We start from the raw sequence: 19730 nt of genomic DNA, 5'->3' as shown, positions 1-19730 counted from the left end.
ACTTGTGCAAAATTTTGATTTCCTCAACGTGCTCACTCCACAACCCTGACAAAGAAGATGGATGTGAAACTGAGAGAAGGAAGGATTGCCCAGCTGGAACGTGGTCTGCGGGCTGGTTCTGTGATGTGTTCGTTCCTGTTTTGGGGTGAGTCTCTGGCCTGGGCTCCAAGCAGGGAGGAGTCCCGATCTGCAGAGAACCCATGAGGAGCTGAGAAGGCAGCTTCACGGGGCAGGTGGTGCCAGCAGTGAGAGCCGGGATACAGAGGGCTCAAGGGTGAAATTCTGAGCGGGGCCTTGAGAAGGCTTGAAAGCCTCCTGCCTCTAGACCAAGAGCAGGAGAGGGTGCAGCCCTAAGTGCACATACTGGGCGCTGGTGGGGAGGCATTTCTGGATGTGAGGGGAGGAGTCAACATAACATGGCCGCCAGGAGGAAGTCCGCCGATCTAGGCTCTGAGCAGGAGAGGGCTCAAGAGTGAAATTCTGTAGTGGAGCCTTGAGAAGGCTTTGAGAACCTCCTGCTTCATTATGAAGAGCAGGAGAGGGCGCCCCCAGTGCAGATCCTGAGGGCTGGGCACAGGCATTTATGCCTTTAGCTGGGACTCATTGCCCTCCCCGCACCCCTCCTTGCTTTCTACATTCTTCTGCCTGTAGAACACCTCAAGGTCTTCCCACCCTCCATCCCTCACCCTGCCCTCTTACCTTGCCCAGGATCTTCATCAGCCCCATATGGAGCCCCTGTTAGTTTTACTTACAGATCTTGCCTCTTGCTAACTTGAAAGCTTGGCTGAAGGACGTCTGGAAGCTCAGAGATCAACATTACCTTTTTGACACACACCCAGACTTGCCACAAGCACCCAACCCACACTTGGCTTTGAGAGCAAGTGTGCCCATCTGGGAGCTCAACCTGGTGGGAGCTGGACACTGGAAACACTGCCCTGGCTCTGGAAACTGGGTAGGGCATTTCTGGTCCCCTCCCCAGCCTGTTCTTCATTGGCTGCCCGTATGCAGTTGGTCAGAAACCCACTTCTGCATAACACTCCCACATCTGCTCAACTTCCTTCTCTTTTAGAATTTTCCAACATCTTCAACTCAGGCCTTGTGTCTCCACAGAGTTTTGGTATCATCCTGCAGGTCCTGGTCATTCTCTGGATTTCCAGCCTCATCTGCAATTGAATCTCCCTCCTCACCTTATTCCGTCTCCTGTACCCTGTCAGCTGTCTATCAGCCTTATTCCTCAGCCTGCAAGGTCCTACACCATGAGAGTTACACCTTTGTGGTATTTAGTCTGATTTAACACACACATGGTTTCACATACATACACATAGTCACACATACACATGTGCACATAGGCACACATATACACCTACATACATAAGTCTAGTTAGGAGGAGTGGCTTTTCTTTCCCTGTATCCTTAAGATGCAAACTCCTGGTCTTCTTCGAAAACTCTTATGTGGGCCATCTCTTAAAATGCAAGTGGGAGTGTGTGGGGCAGGAGAGAGTTAGAGGAATGGAGACAACTGTCCTTGAAAAACAACAAAAAATCCAATTTTCTGGAAGGCAATTTTTAAAAATAAAAATTAATGTCTACGTATGTGTCCTGTTTGTATACAATAATAACAATCAGAAGAAGAAACAAATGAAATGACCTCTTTAGGATTTTTTAAACTTATTTTATTGTTCAAGTACAGTTGTCGGCATTTACCCCCCACCCCAGCCATCCCCACCTTCCTCCCCTGATTCCACCCACTCTTAGTTTTATCCATGTGTCCTTTAGACTCATTCTTGGAATCCCTTTCTCCCTTTCTCCCCATTACCCCTCCCACCTCCCCCTCTGGTTACTGTCAGTTTGTTCTTAATTTCAGTGTCTCTGATTGTATTCTGCTTGCTTGTTTGTTTGGTTGATTAGCTTCCACTTAAAGGTGAGATCATATGGTATTTCTCTTTCATCCCCTGGATTATTTCACTTAGTGTAATGTTCTTCAGTTCCATCCATGCTGTCACAAAGGGCAGCAGCTCCTTTCTTTCTTTCTGCTGCATAATATTCCATTGTGTAAATCTTCCATAATTTTTTGATTCATTCATTTACTGATGGACACTTAGGTTGCTTCCAGCACTTGGCTATTGTAAATTGTGCTGCTATGAACACTGGGGTACATAGGTTCTTTTGGATTGGTGTTTCAGGATTCTTAGGATATAATCCCATCAGCAGAATTGCCAGGTCAAAAGGCAGTTCCATTTTTAGTTTTGTGAAGAAATTCCATACTGTTTTCCACACTGGCTGCACTGCTCTACATTCCCACCAATAGTTCAACAGGGTTCCTTTTTCTACACAACCTCTGCAACACTTGTTTGTTGATTTGCTTATGATGGCCATTCTGAGTGGTGTGAGGTGGTATGTCATTGTGGTTTTAATTTGCATCTCTCATGGCTAGTGATGCTGAGCATCTCTTCATATGGCTCCGGGCCCCTCTGTATGTCCTCCCAGGAAACGTGTCTGTTCAGGTCTTTTGCCCATTTTTAAAATTTGGTTGTCTGTCTTCCTAGAGTGGAGTCATGTGAATTCTTTATATATTTTGTAGATCGAACCCTTGTCAGAGGTATCATTGGCAAGTGTGTTTTCTTATATAGTTAGTTCTCTTTTCATTCAATGTTTTTTTTCTTTGACCATGCAGAAGCTTTTTAATTTGATAAGGTGCCATTTGTTCATTCTTTCCTTTGTGTCCCTTGCTCTAGGGGACATATCAGTAAAAATGTTGCTATGTGGAGTATCTGAGATTTTCCTGCCTATCTTTTCCTCTAGGACTTTATGGTGTAGCAACTTATTTTAAATATTTTTATCCATATTGAATTTATTTTGGGGTGTGGTGTAAGTTGGTGATTGAGTTTCATTTTTTTGCATGTAGCTGTCCAGCTCTCCCAACACCATTTATTGAAGAGGCTGTTTTTACTCCATTTTATGCTTTTGCCCCCTGTGTCAAATATTAATTGACCAGAGAGACTTGTGTTTATCTCAGGGCTCTCAGATCTGTTCCATTGGCCTGTGCCTCTGTTCTTATGCAGTACCAGACTGCTTTGATTATGGTGGCCTTGTAATAGAGTTTGATATCAGGTATTGTGATAACTCCTGCTTTGTTCTTCTTTCTCAAAATTGCTAAAGCTATCGAGGTCATTCATAGTTCCATATAAATTTTTGAAATGTTTTTTCTATATCTGCAAAATATGTCATTAGTACTTTAACAGGGATTGTGTTGAATCTATAAATTGCTTTGGGTACTATGGACATTTTGATGATGTTAATCCTTCCAGTCCATGAAAAGGGTACATGCTTCCATTTGTTTGTGTCTTCCTTAATTTCTTTCTTCATTGTTGTATAGTTTTCTGAACACAGGCCTTTTACCTCCTTGGCTAGGTTTATTCCTAGGTACTTTATTTTTCTTCTTGGTATATAGCACATGGGTATTTTTTTCCTGATTTCTGTTTCTGATATTTCATTCTTGGTGTACAAAAATGCCTTTGATTTCTGAATATTGTCATTGTATCCTGCTGTTTTGCCAAATTCGCTTATTAGGCAAAGCAGTTTTCTCGTGGAATCTATAAGATTTTTTGTGTATACCATCATGTCATCTGCAAACAATGACAGTTTTGCTTCTTCCTTTCCAATTTGGATGACTTTTATTTCTTTTTCTTGTTTGATTGCTGTGGCTAGGCCTTCCAAAACTGTGTTGAATAGAAGTGGTGAAAGGAGAAATCTTTGTCTTGTTCCTGATCTTAGCAGAAAGCTTTTAGGTTTTGCCCATTGCATATGATGTTTGCTGTAGGTATCTCATATATGGCCTTCATTATGTTGAAGAAACCTCCCTCTGTTTTCACTGTGCTGAGTGTTTTTATCATAAGTGGGTGCTGTACCTTATCAAATGCTTTTTCCGCATCTATTGCTGTGATCATGTGATTTTTGTCTTTCGTTTTGTTTTTGGGATGTGTTACATTTCTTGATTTGTGAATATTGTATCATTCTTGCATCCCTGGAATGAATCCCACTTGATCATGGTGTATGATCTTTTTAATGTATTGGTGGATGTGGTTTGGAAGGCAATTCTTATTAAATGACAAAAACCTTAGCCATGTGAGCAGATAGATTTAACTCATTTCAGCTGCTTCTTTCTAAGTGAATGTTTTGATAGAAATTATTAAATACCTAGATTTTTAAGGGAACACAGAATACTAACACATTGATTTCTGGACATATCTTACGTTCACCCCCTGATTATTACAGACTGGCTACAACACACATTTGAGCTGTTAATGAATGTCTCATACATTACTAGAGGTATGTTTCTTAAAAAGTGTGAGTATGGTTGCCAGTGGAGGACCCTGCATGTGTAAAAGTTATGCATTGTATTTTCCAATATGAAAAATGCCAACTGCTTACATTTTACTTGTCACTAAAACTCCAGGTTTCTAGACATTAAAAATCTATTAAATTTTAAAGAAATTGTGTGACTTTGGTAGTAGAAGGTGTAACATGTAGAGACGTATTTTTGGAAAAGTAGAAAAAAAGAGTTTTTCTAAAACTGGTTGTTTCTTGTTTTTCTATTTGTCTTGCTTTTTAACACTGGTCATTTCTCAGGAAGCCAAAAAAGATGAACTTAAAGGAAATAAGAAAGTTGTAAAAGGTTTGTGAGAGGAAATCTCGAAAGTCCTGTGGTTAAGATGAACAATGAATTCAATTAAATAAATGGAGTTAAATATCAAAAGTAAGCCAATACAGACTTGCAGCTTGGTTCATTTTCACTCTGTTAGAAGGACAAGCACTGTTCATGTGCTTTCCAGATGTAAATAAACTATTTTTTCTTAAAACAATTTGATAAATAATACCTTCATGATCATTATTAAGCCTTTATGGCACCTCTGAAGGTATATTATTACTTCAATGGCAATATGATTGTTTGCATGAACCCAATAACTATCTGTTCTCTTGATGACAAGACACATAGAACCAGTTTCCAGTGGTGGTTTTAATACAGAATTTTGACTGCACTGTCACGTTTAGGGACATGTGCAGACTGTGGTTGCCACCATAAAGCTTTAAGGAATTAGGATTGACTTGGGAAGGCAATGAAAACCCTATGGAGAAACATCATGGTACATTGCTTATTCACATGGTCATGATCATCTTTCCAGGTAAAGCAAACGTTCCTTTCGTGGAAGAAGGCATTGAAAAGAACATCAAGACATGATGGGGGACCTGCAGAACTTCAGCAATTGACCTGAACTCACAGTATTCTGGAAAAGCCTGCTGGCAATAGGTGGCTGAGCTCCTTTGCTTTGGGGGCCTAATTAGAGCTCAACCTGTGGATTCCATAAGAGATTTCAGCAAAGAAGACTCCAGAGACCCTATATGGTCAATGCTATTCTTGTTACATTTATGCAGATAATTTAATAAGGCAGTATAAATTGCCCTTAATCTGGCTCTGTGATTAAAATTAAGGTGATTGTAGGGGGCAACTGTGCATTAGTAGACTATAATATATAGTTGTGAATATTATACTCCAGTTTTATTTGCTACCTGTAAACTGAACAATACCCTAAAATGTTCTAGCTTTCACAGATATTTGGTTATAGCCCTCAAAATTAATACTTCATTTTTTCCTCTCATCATTTCACTTAGATTTATTGAGAAGTAAAAGGTTTTTCCTTCCATCGAACCATTCATCATAGTTCTTGTCATTATAGTTTCTGCCTCCATAGTATTGAGATTTGTGATACAGTTTGTGTCCATTGGGGTACAACAAGCCCTCCTTGTACTCAGAGAATACCACCCCTTGCTGACTCTGGACACCATCTCAACCTCCTTCCATGCCCAGGCCTCGTTCCTCTGACAGAAAGCAAGGATCTCTGTCATCCCTCTTCAGCAGGAAGAAGCTACAGAAGAGACTCTACAACTCTTTTCCCTGAAAGATTCAGGGCCAAGAATTCTTGAGACAGGAATGTGGTAGGCAGCTAGACAGACGTGAGCAGAACAAGGGCAATAGGCCAGATATGAAAGGTCAGCAGGGCAGAAAGCCTCAAGCAGTGGGCAAAACTGGGAAAGTAATGATCTCATCCCCAGAGTAACCTTCCCTCCCCCAGCATATTGCTGGCCATGTGGTTTAGACCCCCCTGATCTTGCTTAATATTGTGTAAAAATGGAAAATATATAGACTCCGACCTTCAGGCATCCCAGCTCTGGGAGGCTTGCTCACCTTCAACTGTAGAGGCAGGATGAGGTGAAGATAAGAAAATGTAGTGTAGCAGTGACTTGGATCCTGGATGACTACAGGGGAGACCCATAAAACCCAGAATGTATTTGTAAAGGTTTTTCTACATTTACATGTTTAAACGTCAGTCACCTTCAAAGTACTCTTCATTAGATGCAGTACACCTATTGAGACTTTTTTGTACTATGGAAAACGGTTATCGAACTCAACAATATTGGTGCTTTTTAGTGCTTCTTCCATTTTTTTGTCTCACCTCTTGCACATTGGCAAAATGTTTTTCCACCTTTTTGCATTCAGAGAAATGAATAAATGTGACTTGGGATAGATCAGGTGAGTAGGGAAGGTGGGGAGTGTGGGGTCTTACTGTTTTGGTCAAAAATTGCTGAACACTCAGAGATGTAAGGGCAGGTGCCTTTGTAAATCACCCATCGGGAACTGGGAAAACATGCTGAAAGAGACTTACTTAAAAAAAATTCACTGAATTTGAATCTAGCCTCTCACAACAATGCCAGCTGGTGCACTGATTCAGATGGGTTTCTAGAACTTGCCTAGTTGGGGAAGCCTGTGCTACAAGGGCCTGTTCTCCAGAAGATGGTTCTGGGTAGTTTCTGGCTTGTTGGAGCCCAAGAGGCCTGTGAGGGATCGAGGATAGGGTCTAGCACTGCGGGTGTGGTGACTGGGCCTGGTTTCTGGCCTCAGGGCTATCTTGGGTTGTAACAGTTCTCTGACCCCTTGAGAAACTAGCCGCCTCTCCCAGCAACTCATATCTTTGGCCTGTGCATCATGTACCAAGAAAGTATGTTAGCTTGGGAACGTCCGGACTCTAAGGGAAGAGATAAACTTTGTAGGTCAAGGAAGTGAGCTACGTGCCAGAAGCCTTCTCCTTTGTTCTCCTTTGTATCCAAGATTGTATATAAGCCAGAAGATTGCGCAATAAACTTGCCTTATGCCAGCAGAGCATTTGGTCCTCTCCTTTATTTCAGTCCCTCGCTCAGCCTCACGACCACCCTTGCCGCAGCGGGCTGCGGCAGAGTGGCGCCCGGAACAGGGACCTGAAGAGTCCAGAATCGTGAGGATTTGAGATCCCGAGAGGACCGCTGCTACGGGGGCCCGGTAAGGTAAAAGTGAAAGTAGCAGGGAGCGGTGTTGGAGAGCATAATAATGGGGAATTCCCACTCTTCCGAAAGGGGAGTTGTTTGAACAAGTATTGTGCACCCTATTAAGGGGACGAGGTGTCACAACCTCTAAGGGGCAAATCCATCGTTTTGTGGATTTTGTCCAACAAGTATGTCCTTGGTTTCCTATAGAGGGAACGATTAATATTAATACTTGGAGGAAGATTGGGAAGTCAATAGATGGTTTCTCCCCCGAGAGACAGATTTTCCCTGTCCTTCAGAGGCAGAATGATCAGGGCCAACAGTGGCGAGATTATGAGCCTATTCCTTACAAGACCTTGAAGGAGTTAAAATTAGCCTGTGCCCAATATGGGGCTACGCCCCCCTTCACCATTGCTACCATGGAAACTATCGCGAGCCTTGCTCTTCCCCCGCAAGATTGGAAAACTATGTGTAAGGCAGTGTTAACTGGGGGTGATTATTTGTTATGGCTTGCTGAATATCACGAGAGCTGTGAGCGACAAGCTAGGTCTGAAGTTGCTCGCAGGCTTGGAATAACATGAGAGGCAGCTAGAAAGCTGGTGCAGGAGCAGCTTGCTGCCGGACATATTGAACCTTCCACGTCACCATGGAATTCTCCTATATTTGTTATCAAAAAGAAGTCAGGAGAGTGGAGGCTCCTTCAAGATTTGAGAAGAGTAAATGCTTCCATGTTCCCCATGGGTGCGTTGCAGCCTGGACTTCCATCTCCTGCTGCCATCCCTCCATCTACTTATAAGATTGTGGTTGACTTAAAAGACTGTTTTTATACTATTCCACTGTTCTCTTCTGATTGTCAGCGATTTGCTTTTAGTGTTCCCTCCACTAATCTTCGGGAACCAATGTTAAGATTTCAATGGAAAGTTTTGCCTCAGGGTATGGCTAATAGTCCTACCTTGTGTCAGAAGTTTGTGCAACAAGCTATTCAGGGAACACGAGATGAGTTCCCCTCAGTTTTAGTCATTCATTATATGGATGATATCTTGCTAACGCATTCCAATCATGACCTCTTGATTTTAGCATTTTCTAGGATGAAACAAGACTTAGCCGTTTTCGGTCTGCAAATAGCAGCTGATAAGATCCAAAATGCTTACCCTTACTCCTATCTTGGATACCAACTTAAGCCCCTAACTTTTTCGCCTCAAAAATTGCAGATTGATACTTCTCACCTACGGACTTTGCATGATTTTCAGACCCTACTAGGAGAAATCAACTGGATACGCCCATCTTTGAAACTTACCACCGGCAACCTTAAGCCTCTTTTTACTTTACTTAACGGAGATTCCAGTCCTGCCTCTCCTCGAGTGCTCACCCCGAGCGCACGAGCGCACGGCAGGCCCTACGACTGGTGGAAGACGCTCTTCAGTCCGCCCAATTGTCTTACTGTGATGTTTCACAACCTTGGTCCTTGTTAATAATACCTTCTTCTATTGCCCCGACAGGAGCTCTCTACCAGCATGGGGTACTCCAGTGGATTCACGGCCCAGCAACGCCAAAGAAGGCGCTTGCCTCTTATGCCTCATTGGTAGCCAAGCGAGTTCAGCAGGGACGCAAAGTGTCTATCCAAATCTTAAGACGAGACCCTCCTGTTATAGTCATACCATATACTTCCGAGCAGTTTTCCTGGCTAATGAACATGAATGATTCTTTTCCATTGGCCTTTGAAGGCTTTTCAGGACAGGTCTCTCATCATTTCCCGAAAGACAAGATTTTGCATTTTGCCTCTCAAGCCCATTTTATCTTTCCCAGAAATCTCTCCCTCATCCCTTTGACTTCCGCCGTCAATTTATTCACAGATGGTTCATCTAATGGACGCGCTGTTCTAATCACCCCGGAAAAATCCCAGGTTTGGCAGGTCGCCTCCAATTCTGCTCAAGAAGTCGAACTCTTTGCTGTTCATCAGGCCTTCCTCCTTATCCCTGGACCTTTTAATCTTTACTCTGACAGTCAATATATTGTCCATGCATTAACTGTTTTGGAAACTGTCCCTTTAATCACAACTTCTAATCGTATGGTTCTCCAGTTATTCCACTCCATCCAGCAATTGCTTCGACAGCGAAAAGCCCCCTGCTTTGTTGGTCACCTTCGGGGACATTCATCTCTTCCAAGACCTTTGATGACATCGAATGCGCTCGCAGACTCCCATACTCATGTCTTTCTTTCACAGCAGCAAGGTGCTCAACAATCCCATGCCCTTCACCACCAATCTGCCCGATCTCTTCGGTATCAATTTCAGCTTACCCGAGAGGCGGCACAACAGATTGTTAAGTCGTGCTCCACCTGTTCTCAGCTGCTTCCAGTGCCCCATTTTGGTGTTAACCCCCGAGGTCTCAAGCCTAATGATCTCTGGCAAATGGATGTTACGCATTGCCCTTCCTTTGGCACACTCCGATATCTACATGTCACTATTGATACTTGTTCTCATTTCCTTTTTGCCTCCCCTTTATCAGGCGAAAACGTTCGCAACGTAATCTCTCATTTACTATCTTGCTTTTCAGTACTTGGTATCCCCAAAATTTTGAAGACCGACAACACCCCTGCCTATACCAGTAAAGCCTTCGCCTCTTTCTGTACTTCCTTTCAAATCCTTCATAAAACAGGTATCCCTCATAACCCTCAAGGACAAGGAGTCATCGAACGAGCGCACCTTTCTCTCAAACAACAATTTACTAAACTAAAAGGGGGGAGATGATATAGCCCCCACTCTCCAAAACTGCTTGTATCTCATTCCTTATTTGTTTTAAATTTCTTAACTTTAGATTCGGATGGGCGCTCTGCGGCGGACAGACACTGGGGGCCGCGCATGCGGCACTACCTTCAAGTATTTTGGAAAGACCCCATAGATGGGTCTCGGCATGGCCCTGACCCGGTACTAGTTTGGGGCCGAGGGCATGTTTGTGTTTTTCCCACAGATGCTGAGTACCCACGGTGGTTGCCCGAGAGGTGTGTCCGCCATGCCCAAGAGCAAGATAAAGAAGCTCCAGAGAAGACTCGCGGTCATGTTACTGAGGAACTGGAGAGCCCAGAGGAGACTCCAGCGGTTAGCGCTGATCTTGAGCCTCCTGTGGATACTGAAAACTCAAGTGAAGGCTGAAGAATACTGGGCCTTTCTTCCCAATCCTCCCGTCCTGCATCCAGGTACTTGGGAGGACAATGATTTTGTGCCTGTATATGTGAACAATACCCAGGTCTTAGGCCCGCCATCTTCCAGGCATATCTTGCCCGTGTCAGCTAAGTATAATTATACCGGCTTGTCTACTACTCAACCCATTTGCTTTTCTTCGACCCCAAGAAATTGTACTCTTATCTCCAGATATGCTGATTGGGATGGTAATTTCACTGATGGACCTCACTGGGGTGTGGACATGCTTTATCTTCATAGAAATGTGAGCACCACTACTATTGGCCAGGGGTCCCCTCCTCCTGACATCCTGGTATGCAAGCAAAGAATGCCCTCTCAGAGCCAGTGGGGCCCGGCACGGAGAATTTGTCATCTCAACCATACCGTTTGTGATCAAGTGATTTGTGACTAGAGTGATTACCGAGAAGGGACCTACAGGCCCATGAACCTGCTGTATGGAATATAGACAAAGAATAATCGGACCTATCAGACTATGCTTTGGAAGGCTGTCGCCTCCCTCCAATATGTCACCGTAGCCAAGAGACAAGTAGTTTGGATGCATATAGGAACACAAGACGCTATCTCCGTAGACGGAACCCAGAAAAATGTATCTGTCATAGCTTGTGTACCTGACCCCTTCGCGTTTATTGCAGGGAATTTGCAGCTTGCTCAGAATACCATGTATAATCTAACCTGACACGATTGCATTTTAACCAATTGTCTTAATTCCTCCTTGAATGTAAGCGCCTTTGCTGTTGTTAAACAGCCCTTTTCTTTTGTTCCTGTTAACCTCACTATTCCCTGGTTCAATGATCCTGGTTACGCTGTCATTCGAGCAGCTAATGAACTTATATTAGCTCGCTCCAAACGCTTTGTTGGAATGCTAATTACAGGAATAGCTGCCCTTATAACTCTTATAGCCACGGCCGCCACGGCTACTATTGCCCTAACAGAAGGAATTCAGACAGCGAATTTTGTTAATGAATTGTCTCATAATATTTCTGTAGCTCTTCAGACTCAGGAAGATTGGGATCGGAAGATAGAGCAAAAGTTGAATGCCCTCTATGACACCATCAGAGTCGTAGGGGAAGAACTGAATTCTCTTGAAGTTCGGTCCTCATTGAAGTGTCATGCCATGTTTTCTCACATTTGTGTTACCCCCTTCCTTTACAATTCTACCACTTTTCCTTGGAATAAGATACGTAACCATTTATTAGGTATTTGGCATAACTGCAATACTTCCTTAGATCTTGCTGCCCTACACAAGGAAATCCGAGACCTGACAGTAGCACCCCCTATAGATGTCGATATTGCTCGAGACGCTCAGAATTTTCTGTCAGCCTTAGCTAAGCAGTTCCCTACCTTTAACCAGCTCATGTATAATTGAATTGGTGTTGGAATCTTTATGCTCTTGATCCTCTTGCTGATACCCTGTGTTATTCGAGTTTTTGTAAGCCAAATGAACGACTTATATGTCGACCTGAAGCGGCAAAAATTGGATATGACCAAAAACGAAATTCCACTATTATATATAAAGTAAAAAAGGGGGAGATGTTGGAGCCCAAGAGGCCTGTGAGGGATCGAGGATAGGGTCTAGCACTGCGGGTGTGGTGACTGGGCCTGGTTTCTGGCCTCAGGGCTATCTTGGGTTGTAACAGTTCTCTGACCCCTTGAGAAACTAGCCGCCTCTCCCAGCAACTCATATCTTTGGCCTGTGCATCATGTACCAAGAAAGTATGTTAGCTTGGGAACGTCCGGACTCTAAGGGAAGAGATAAACTTTGTAGGTCAAGGAAGTGAGCTACGTGCCAGAAGCCTTCTCCTTTGTTCTCCTTTGTATCCAAGATTGTATATAAGCCAGAAGACTGCGCAATAAACTTGCCTTATGCCAGCAGAGCATTTGGTCCTCTCCTTTATTTCAGTCCCTCGCTCAGCCTCACGACCACCCTTGCCGCAGCGGGCTGCGGCACTGGCTACCTCCTCATAAATCAAGATGATAAACATCAGTCCATCACCATCCTTTTGGGAATAGAATGTGTTCATCTGCATGTATAGAACTTTTCAACCTTCTTTGAACACCTTTTTCTGTTCCCCTCTCTGTCCTTATAAAACGCTCTTCCTCCAATGAGATGTGCAGGTCGACTTTGTGGCACGAGTCCCCCAACTTCCAGATGGCCAGCATCTAAAAAAACTCCCAAATTTTGCAGTGCATATTGTGCACTTTTTTTGCCCAAATGTTTGAGGGAAAAATAAGGATGCACATTAGAGATGGGTAGTACTAATTCCGTATCTATATAAATGTTTTTAATTCTTATATTTATGCGTATGTGTTAAAGAGTGTAACTCTAGAAAGCAAAAACAACACCCGGATGGAAAATAATAAACTGGAATATGACAATCAGTTTTATCTATGAAAGACTGTTTTCCTAAAGTTTTGGCCATAAATGTGGGTGTGCCTTACACACGGCCCAATGATATTTTCCTTTATATCAGCTCCCAGTTCTCGAGTATTGGCTTTTGTACTAGCAGGAAGCTGGACGTGTGTTCAGTTACAGTTTTTGGTGACTCCAGATGGTAAAATGGGGACTCTGGTAAGGCCCAGAGCACCTCGACTGGAGTCTCAGCTGACCTGCATCCGGTTACACACTTTGGCGATTCAGTTGGGACTAGGTAGGAACCAGAAGGCACAGAGGACCTTGTGTGGAGTCCCAGCTGCCTGTGGCAGGCTTACCCTTTGGCAAGTATTGCAGGACTTTCTTTGCAGCTGCCAAGATTTCTTATGTTGAGGACTGTCCCTGTGTTAGGCCCGAAATTAGATAAAAGTAGCCAAGAGGAACCCAAGGCAGGCTCCAGAATGCCTCAGCAAGGAAGATAGAAAGTACAGAAAGTACAAAGAGTGCTGAACAAGATAAACCGCCTGTGCATGACCTTGTCTTTGCATGACCTTGTCTTTGCAGAAAAGTATCCATTGTTGCAAGCAGAGAGCATAGCCATGTGTGTTCTCTCGAGATAGCCAATTGCTAACAGCTATGTCTGCTTCTGTATTTGCTTGCTTGCTTGCTTGCTTGCTCACCCCAATAAAAACCCTGGGCTGTACGTGCCAGCAGCGACTCTTATTTGCAGCCATTTTGGCACCGTGTCTCTGGACACCCCTAGAGTTCTCCCCTGCGCAGGTAAAGCTTTGGCCAATAAAGTTCCATCTTAAACCCCTGAAAGCTTCCGACCATTTGTTGCTTGCGTTGGTGGATGCCACATTTTGGAGGCCCTAGCGAGATCTCCCTTGGAGGAGTTTTGGGTCAGAAGCCAGAAGGACAGCTCCAGCTGAATAAGTAACTGCAGTGGCGAGGATGGGCCTCTTTGGTATTGGGCTCTAGAGCGCATACCCTGAGGTGGTAGGCGGGACGCTGTCGAGTCCACCCAGGGGCCCAGCAGACTGGACGCCGTGCTGGGTGTAGTTTTGGTTTCTGAAAATGTGACCGGTCACTATTAGGTATTACTTTCGGGTTTACACAGCACTGTGCAGAGCTCTGCGTCTGGCAAGCTCCCTCCCGGCACAGGCCCTCCTGGCTTGCGCTCACGTGGCAGGCTGTGTGTGTTTGTGTTGTTACGGCTGTGATCGTGTAGGTCTTTGCTTTTGTGTCTGGTTTGTGATTCTTGTTTCTGAGCTCCCAAAGGTCTTACAGGCATCGGAGATGGGGGCAGAGCGGGTCGGTATTGAGATCCAGCACACCCCAAGACTGCTTACTCACCAACTTCTCGGACTTCCAGCGGCGCGCAAACGGCTATGGTGGACCACCACCGGATCCTGAGTTCCTCAGGACGCTAAGCCAGATAGAGTGGCCTACATTTAATGTGGGCTGGCCCACCGAAGGGACCTTTGACCTGCCCATATTGTTTGCAGTCCGAGCTACTGTGTACAGGGTGCCCCACCCTGACCAGTACCTGTATATAGATGTCGACATAGCCACCGAGTGGCCCGGGTACATCAGGAAATGCATGCAGGGGAACAAGCAGGGTGGGGGAAGGAGGGCTATCTGCCTGGCTGCAGGGGGAAGGAGCGCACAGGGAGGACGGCGCGAATCATGCAATAAGACGGCCTCTGAGCAGCCCTCCGCACCCCCATCCGGTAGACAGAGGTTATACCCTGTCTTGGCCGAGCCGCCGGAGGACCCTGTCGACCCAGTGAATGCCCCTCCACCCTACCATCGGAAGGAGGAGCCCGATACCACGGGGAGAAGGGAAAATGAGCCCCTCAGCCCTCCGCACACTCGGAGCGGAGCGGCATTCGGAGAGAAGGGGGAACCACACCCCGGCGGGGCTGCCATTTTACCACTCCAGGAGGCACCTTCGGGGCCAGATGCGCCACCCCGGGCACCCCCGAGGTTAATTTATGTCCCCTTCTCTACTAGTGATTTATAGAATTGGAAACATCAGAACCCACCATTTTCCGAGAAACCTCAGGGATTAATCTCCCTCCTTGAAACTATATTCAGAACCCACCAGCCCACTTGGGATGACTGCCAACAAATTTTACAGACCCTGTTTACCTCGGAAGAAAGGGATAGGATAATCAGGGAAGCAGCGAAAGCAGTGCTGGGGAGGGAGGGAGACAAGGCGGCGGGGAGGAGAGAATTAGAGACCATCTTACCCACCCAGCCGCCTGCATGGGACCCTAACACCTCTGGGGGAAGGGACGTCCTCCCCACCGGGCTCTATTGAGAGGATTACAGGCAGCTGCCAGGAGGCCCACCGATTTCAGTAAAGTTAGTGAAGTAATTCCAGGCAGGGAAGAGTCCCCCCGCTGCGTTCCTAGAACGACTCATGGAAGCGTACAGGGTTTACACCCCGTTAGATCCTGAGGCAGAAGAGAATAGGAGGCTCATCAACATAGCATTTGTGATGCAGGCAGCCTCGGATATAAGGAAAAAGGTACAGAAGATAGAGGGTTTTGAGGAAGAGAATAGGAGCAAGCTCTTGCAAGTTGCCCAGAAGGTGTATATTAACAGGGATGACCCAGAGGTAGGGCGAGCAAAGGAGATAGCACACATCTTGATTGCCGCACAGGAGGCCCCAGCCAAAGGAAAAGGGGGGCAGCGGAGGGGGCGGGGGCGCCTACCAGACAAAGATCAGTGTGCGTTTTGCAAAGAGAAAGGACACTGGAAGCAGGACTGCCCAAAACTGAAAGCTGCCAATCAAAGGCGGTGGCAGCAAGGCCCGGAGGTCTTGCTCCAGACTCTCGACTGAGGGGGCCAGGGCTCCATCTCTGTTGGCTCCCAAGAGCCCATGGTCACCTTGAATGTTGAAGGAAAGCCTGTAGATTTCCTAGTAGACACGGGAGCTGCCTTCTCTGTTTTAAAGCAGCCGCAGGGACAAATGCAGAAGGCCACCACCAAAATAGTCGGGGCAACAGGAAAGGCGGAAGCTTACCCATGGGCCACCGCCAGGATCACCGACCTAGGGAAAGGAACCATCACCCATTCGTTCCTTGTAATCCCGGGTTGCCCATATCCACTATTAGGAAGGGACTTGCTGCAGAAGTTTCAGGCCACTATTACCTTTAAGCCAGAAAGAGGTGCCCTGAGTGACCAGGAAAACACTAGGGTGAGCCTAGAGGTGACTGTCCCCTCTTCTGAGGAATACCTCCTAGCCACAGCCCCAGAGAAGGAGGGAACAGGCCTCGGGGTGCCAGAAGACTTACAGGCGCTAGTGCCTGGGGTCTGGGCAGAAACTAACCTCCCCTGGGCTAGCCACACACCAGCCTCCTGTCCTAGTGCAACTCCTCAGTACGGCAACCCCTGTTAGGTGCCGTACTATACCCAGTGCCAATACCCAGTGCCAGCGTGGGCACCACAGGGGATTGCGCGACACCTACAATGGTCTACTTAAGGCAGGCAGTTTGCGGAACTGCCAGTCGGCCTGGAACACCCCCCTTTTGCCCGTTCAGAAGCCGTAACCCGGGACTATCGGCCAGTTCAGGACTTGCGAGAGGTAAACCTCAGGGTAGAGACTGTACACCCGACGGTGCCAAACCCGTACACCCTGCTCAGCTCCTTACCTCCTATTTACACCTACTACACGGTGTTAGACCTAAAGGACGCCTTTTTCTGCATACCCTTAGCCCCCACAAAGTCAAGAAATATTTGCCTTTGAATGGAATGATCCAGAAAATGGACTAGTAGGGCAATACACGTGGACAAGGCTACCACAAGGGTTTAAGAATTCCCCCGCCATTTTTAACGAAGCATTAAGCAAAAATTTTCAGGCCTACCGAGTAACCCATCCAGCGGTGACCCTGCTCCAGTATGTAGATGACCTCCTGATCGCAGCAGAAGGGGCCGAGGACTGCAAGGCTGCCACCATAGATTTGCTCCGAGACCTAGAGCAGAAGGGATACAGAGTGTCAGCAAAGAAGGCCCAGATTGTGACCCAAACTGTAAGTTACCTGGGGTACACCCTGCAGGGGGGCCAGAGAGCATTAACCAGCCAATGCATTCAGGCGGCCCTACAAATACCAGAGCCAACAACCAAAAGGCAAGTACGGGAGTTCCTTGGGGCAGTGGGGTACTGCAGACTTTGGATCCTAAGATTTGCAGAGCTTGCCAGACCACTCCACGAGGTCACGAAGGGGAAGGAAGACCAGTTCATACGGACAGAAAAGGAGAGACAGGCTTTCCAGGCCCTCAAAAAAGCCCTTGTAGCTGCCCCTGCTCTCGCATTACCAGATTTGAGCAAGCCCTTCCAGTTATTTGTGGCAGAGAAGAAGGGGGTAGCACTTGGGGTACTCAGCCAAGAGTTAGGGCCGTGGAAAAGACCTGTCGCCTACCTCTCCAGGAAGCTCGACCCAGTGGCCTCAGGCTGGCCAACGTGCTTGCGAGCTCTCGCAGCCACCTCAGTATTAGTCAAAGAAGCCAGCAAACTAACCCTGGGACAAGACATCCAGGTCATAGGGGAGCACTATATAGAGCAAGTGCTCCGAGCACCACCTGACAGGTGGCTGACCAACGCTCGCCTGACTCAATACCAGGCCCAGTTATTGAACCCTCCCGCTGTGCAGTTCCTCAAAACCACAGCACTCAACCCTGCCACCTTGCTGCCCATACCAGACTCAACCCTAATTCACAGCTGCAGCCAGATATTAGAAACAGTTACTGGCTCCCGCCCAGATCTCAAGGACCAGGCATATGAGAAGGTCGACCTAACCCTATTTACAGATGGGAGCAGTTTTATCAAGGACGGGCAGCGATATGCTGGAGTAGCAGTAACCACTGAAGATAAAGTATTATGGCAAGAGACGTTGCCCCCAGGGACCTCTGCACAGAAAGCAGAACTCATAGGGTTAACAAAGGCCCTACAAATAGCTGAAGGGAAAGCAGCCAACATTTACACATACAGCCACTATGCCTTTGCAACAGCCCACATCCATGGTGCAATCTATAAAGAAAGAGGCCTCCTGACAGCAGGGGGGAAAAGACATCAAAAACAGAAATGAAATCGTGGCCCTCCTCGATGCCATCTGGTCCCCTCCACGATTGCAATGATTAACTGCAGGGGGCACCAGAAGGAAAAGTACCAAGTCATAAGGGAGAACCAGCTCACTGACTTGACTGCCAAGGAAGCACCCACGAAGAAGCAAAAAAACTTACTTCCCCTTGTGGCGCCCCCGACCCTGCCAGCAAACGCTACCTACCTCCCTGAAGAAGGAGAAGAAGAGAAAGAAACGAGGAGGACAGAAGAACCCCCAGGGATGGATAGAACTGCCAGATTCTAGGCTATATTTACCCCAGGGAGTAGTTAGAGGAATAGTCCAGGACCTACATACTTCCACCCTTCTAGGGAACAACGAGTTGGAGCAACTCATCAAGAAATACTACTCAGGACCCCAAGTCCAGGACATTATCCACTCTATAGTCTCCAGGTGCAGCACCTGCGCTAAGGTAAGTGCCCAGAACAACGACTTACCCTCCTTTGTAAGATAAAACGGAAAGCCTCTGGAGAGCCATGGGAGATTGATTTTACTCAGATGACTCCTGGGAAGCTAGGATACAAATGCCCATTGGTCCTAGTAGACACCTACTCAGGGTGGGTGGAGGCCTTCCCCATGAAGGGGGAGACTGCATCCACCGTATGTAAGGTTTTGTTGAGGGAAATCATACCCAGGTATGGCCTTCCTTTAGCAGTAGGATCAGATAATGGACCTGCATTTGTCTCCAAGATATCCCAGGAATTAGCACAAAGGTTAGGAATTAATTGGGAATTACATTGCATTTATAGACCTCAGAGTTCAGGACAAGTAGCAAGGATGAATAGGACTTTAAAGGAAACAATAATAAAATTAAAAGAAGAGACCGGCGAGAATTGGGTTGAGCTGCTCCCTTTTTGCCTTGCTTAGGGCACGATGCACCCCTTACCTTAACAAATGGACCCCCTATGAAATCCTCTTTGGACAACCTGTGCCCATTATTCCTCGCTTAGCACGGGAGGAGATTGAAATCTCTAAGCATAATTTCCTAAAGTCCTTGCAGGCTTTGCAGAAGATCAGGAGGGAAGTGCGTGACCTCCGGACCCAAGCTTCGCAGAACCGCGCACCTCAGTCCCAGTTACCAGATCCCTGGATCGACAGTGGATATACATCCTCAACCACAGACGAGGTAACCTACAGCCTCGGTGGATTGGACCCTACCAGGTACTGTTAAGCACCCCGACGGCTGTACGAGTAGCAGAAAAACCCTATTGGATTCACCTTTCCCACGTGAAGCCCGCTGAGCCCCGAGACAGTGAGCCAAGATGATGGAGAGTCACCAGGAATCCCAACAACCCATTAAGGCTCACGTTCTCCCCAGAATAGGACTCCTATTGTGCCTACTCGCAAGAGCCAGCGCTGGCATGCAAGAGTGGGTACTAATTAGAACTACAGATGGGACAGTCATTGCATCCAACTACACTTTGCCCAACGTGCCCACTGTCACCCTCAAGACTGATTTCTCCAAATTATTTGGAGACGAGATATGCAACACCCCCCTGGGATATAGACACGGTGCAGGCAACAAAGACCCTCTAGGGGACGACCTGCCCTCATTCTACTCCCTGGGACACATCGGTTGTGACACCTCTCACAAGAACCAGAACTTATATTATTCAGGGGCATATGGATGCCCAGAACCTCCCCGGAGGTGGACAGGAACCTGTGGGGGGGGGGG

At 46.5% G+C, this 19730-nt stretch overlaps 1 pseudogene; it reads right to left on the bottom strand.

Moving 5' to 3' along the window:
- Window positions 1-19730, bottom strand: part of LOC119043610 (leukocyte immunoglobulin-like receptor subfamily A member 6) — a 144443-nt pseudogene that overhangs the window by 90033 nt on the left and 34680 nt on the right.

Source organism: Artibeus jamaicensis, unplaced genomic scaffold (assembly GCF_021234435.1).
Source record: "Artibeus jamaicensis isolate MK-2021 breed Jamaican fruit bat unplaced genomic scaffold, CSHL_Jam_final contig_47, whole genome shotgun sequence".
Classification (NCBI taxonomy): Eukaryota; Metazoa; Chordata; class Mammalia; order Chiroptera; family Phyllostomidae; genus Artibeus; species Artibeus jamaicensis.
This window is presented reverse-complemented; position numbering and strand designations above follow the sequence as displayed.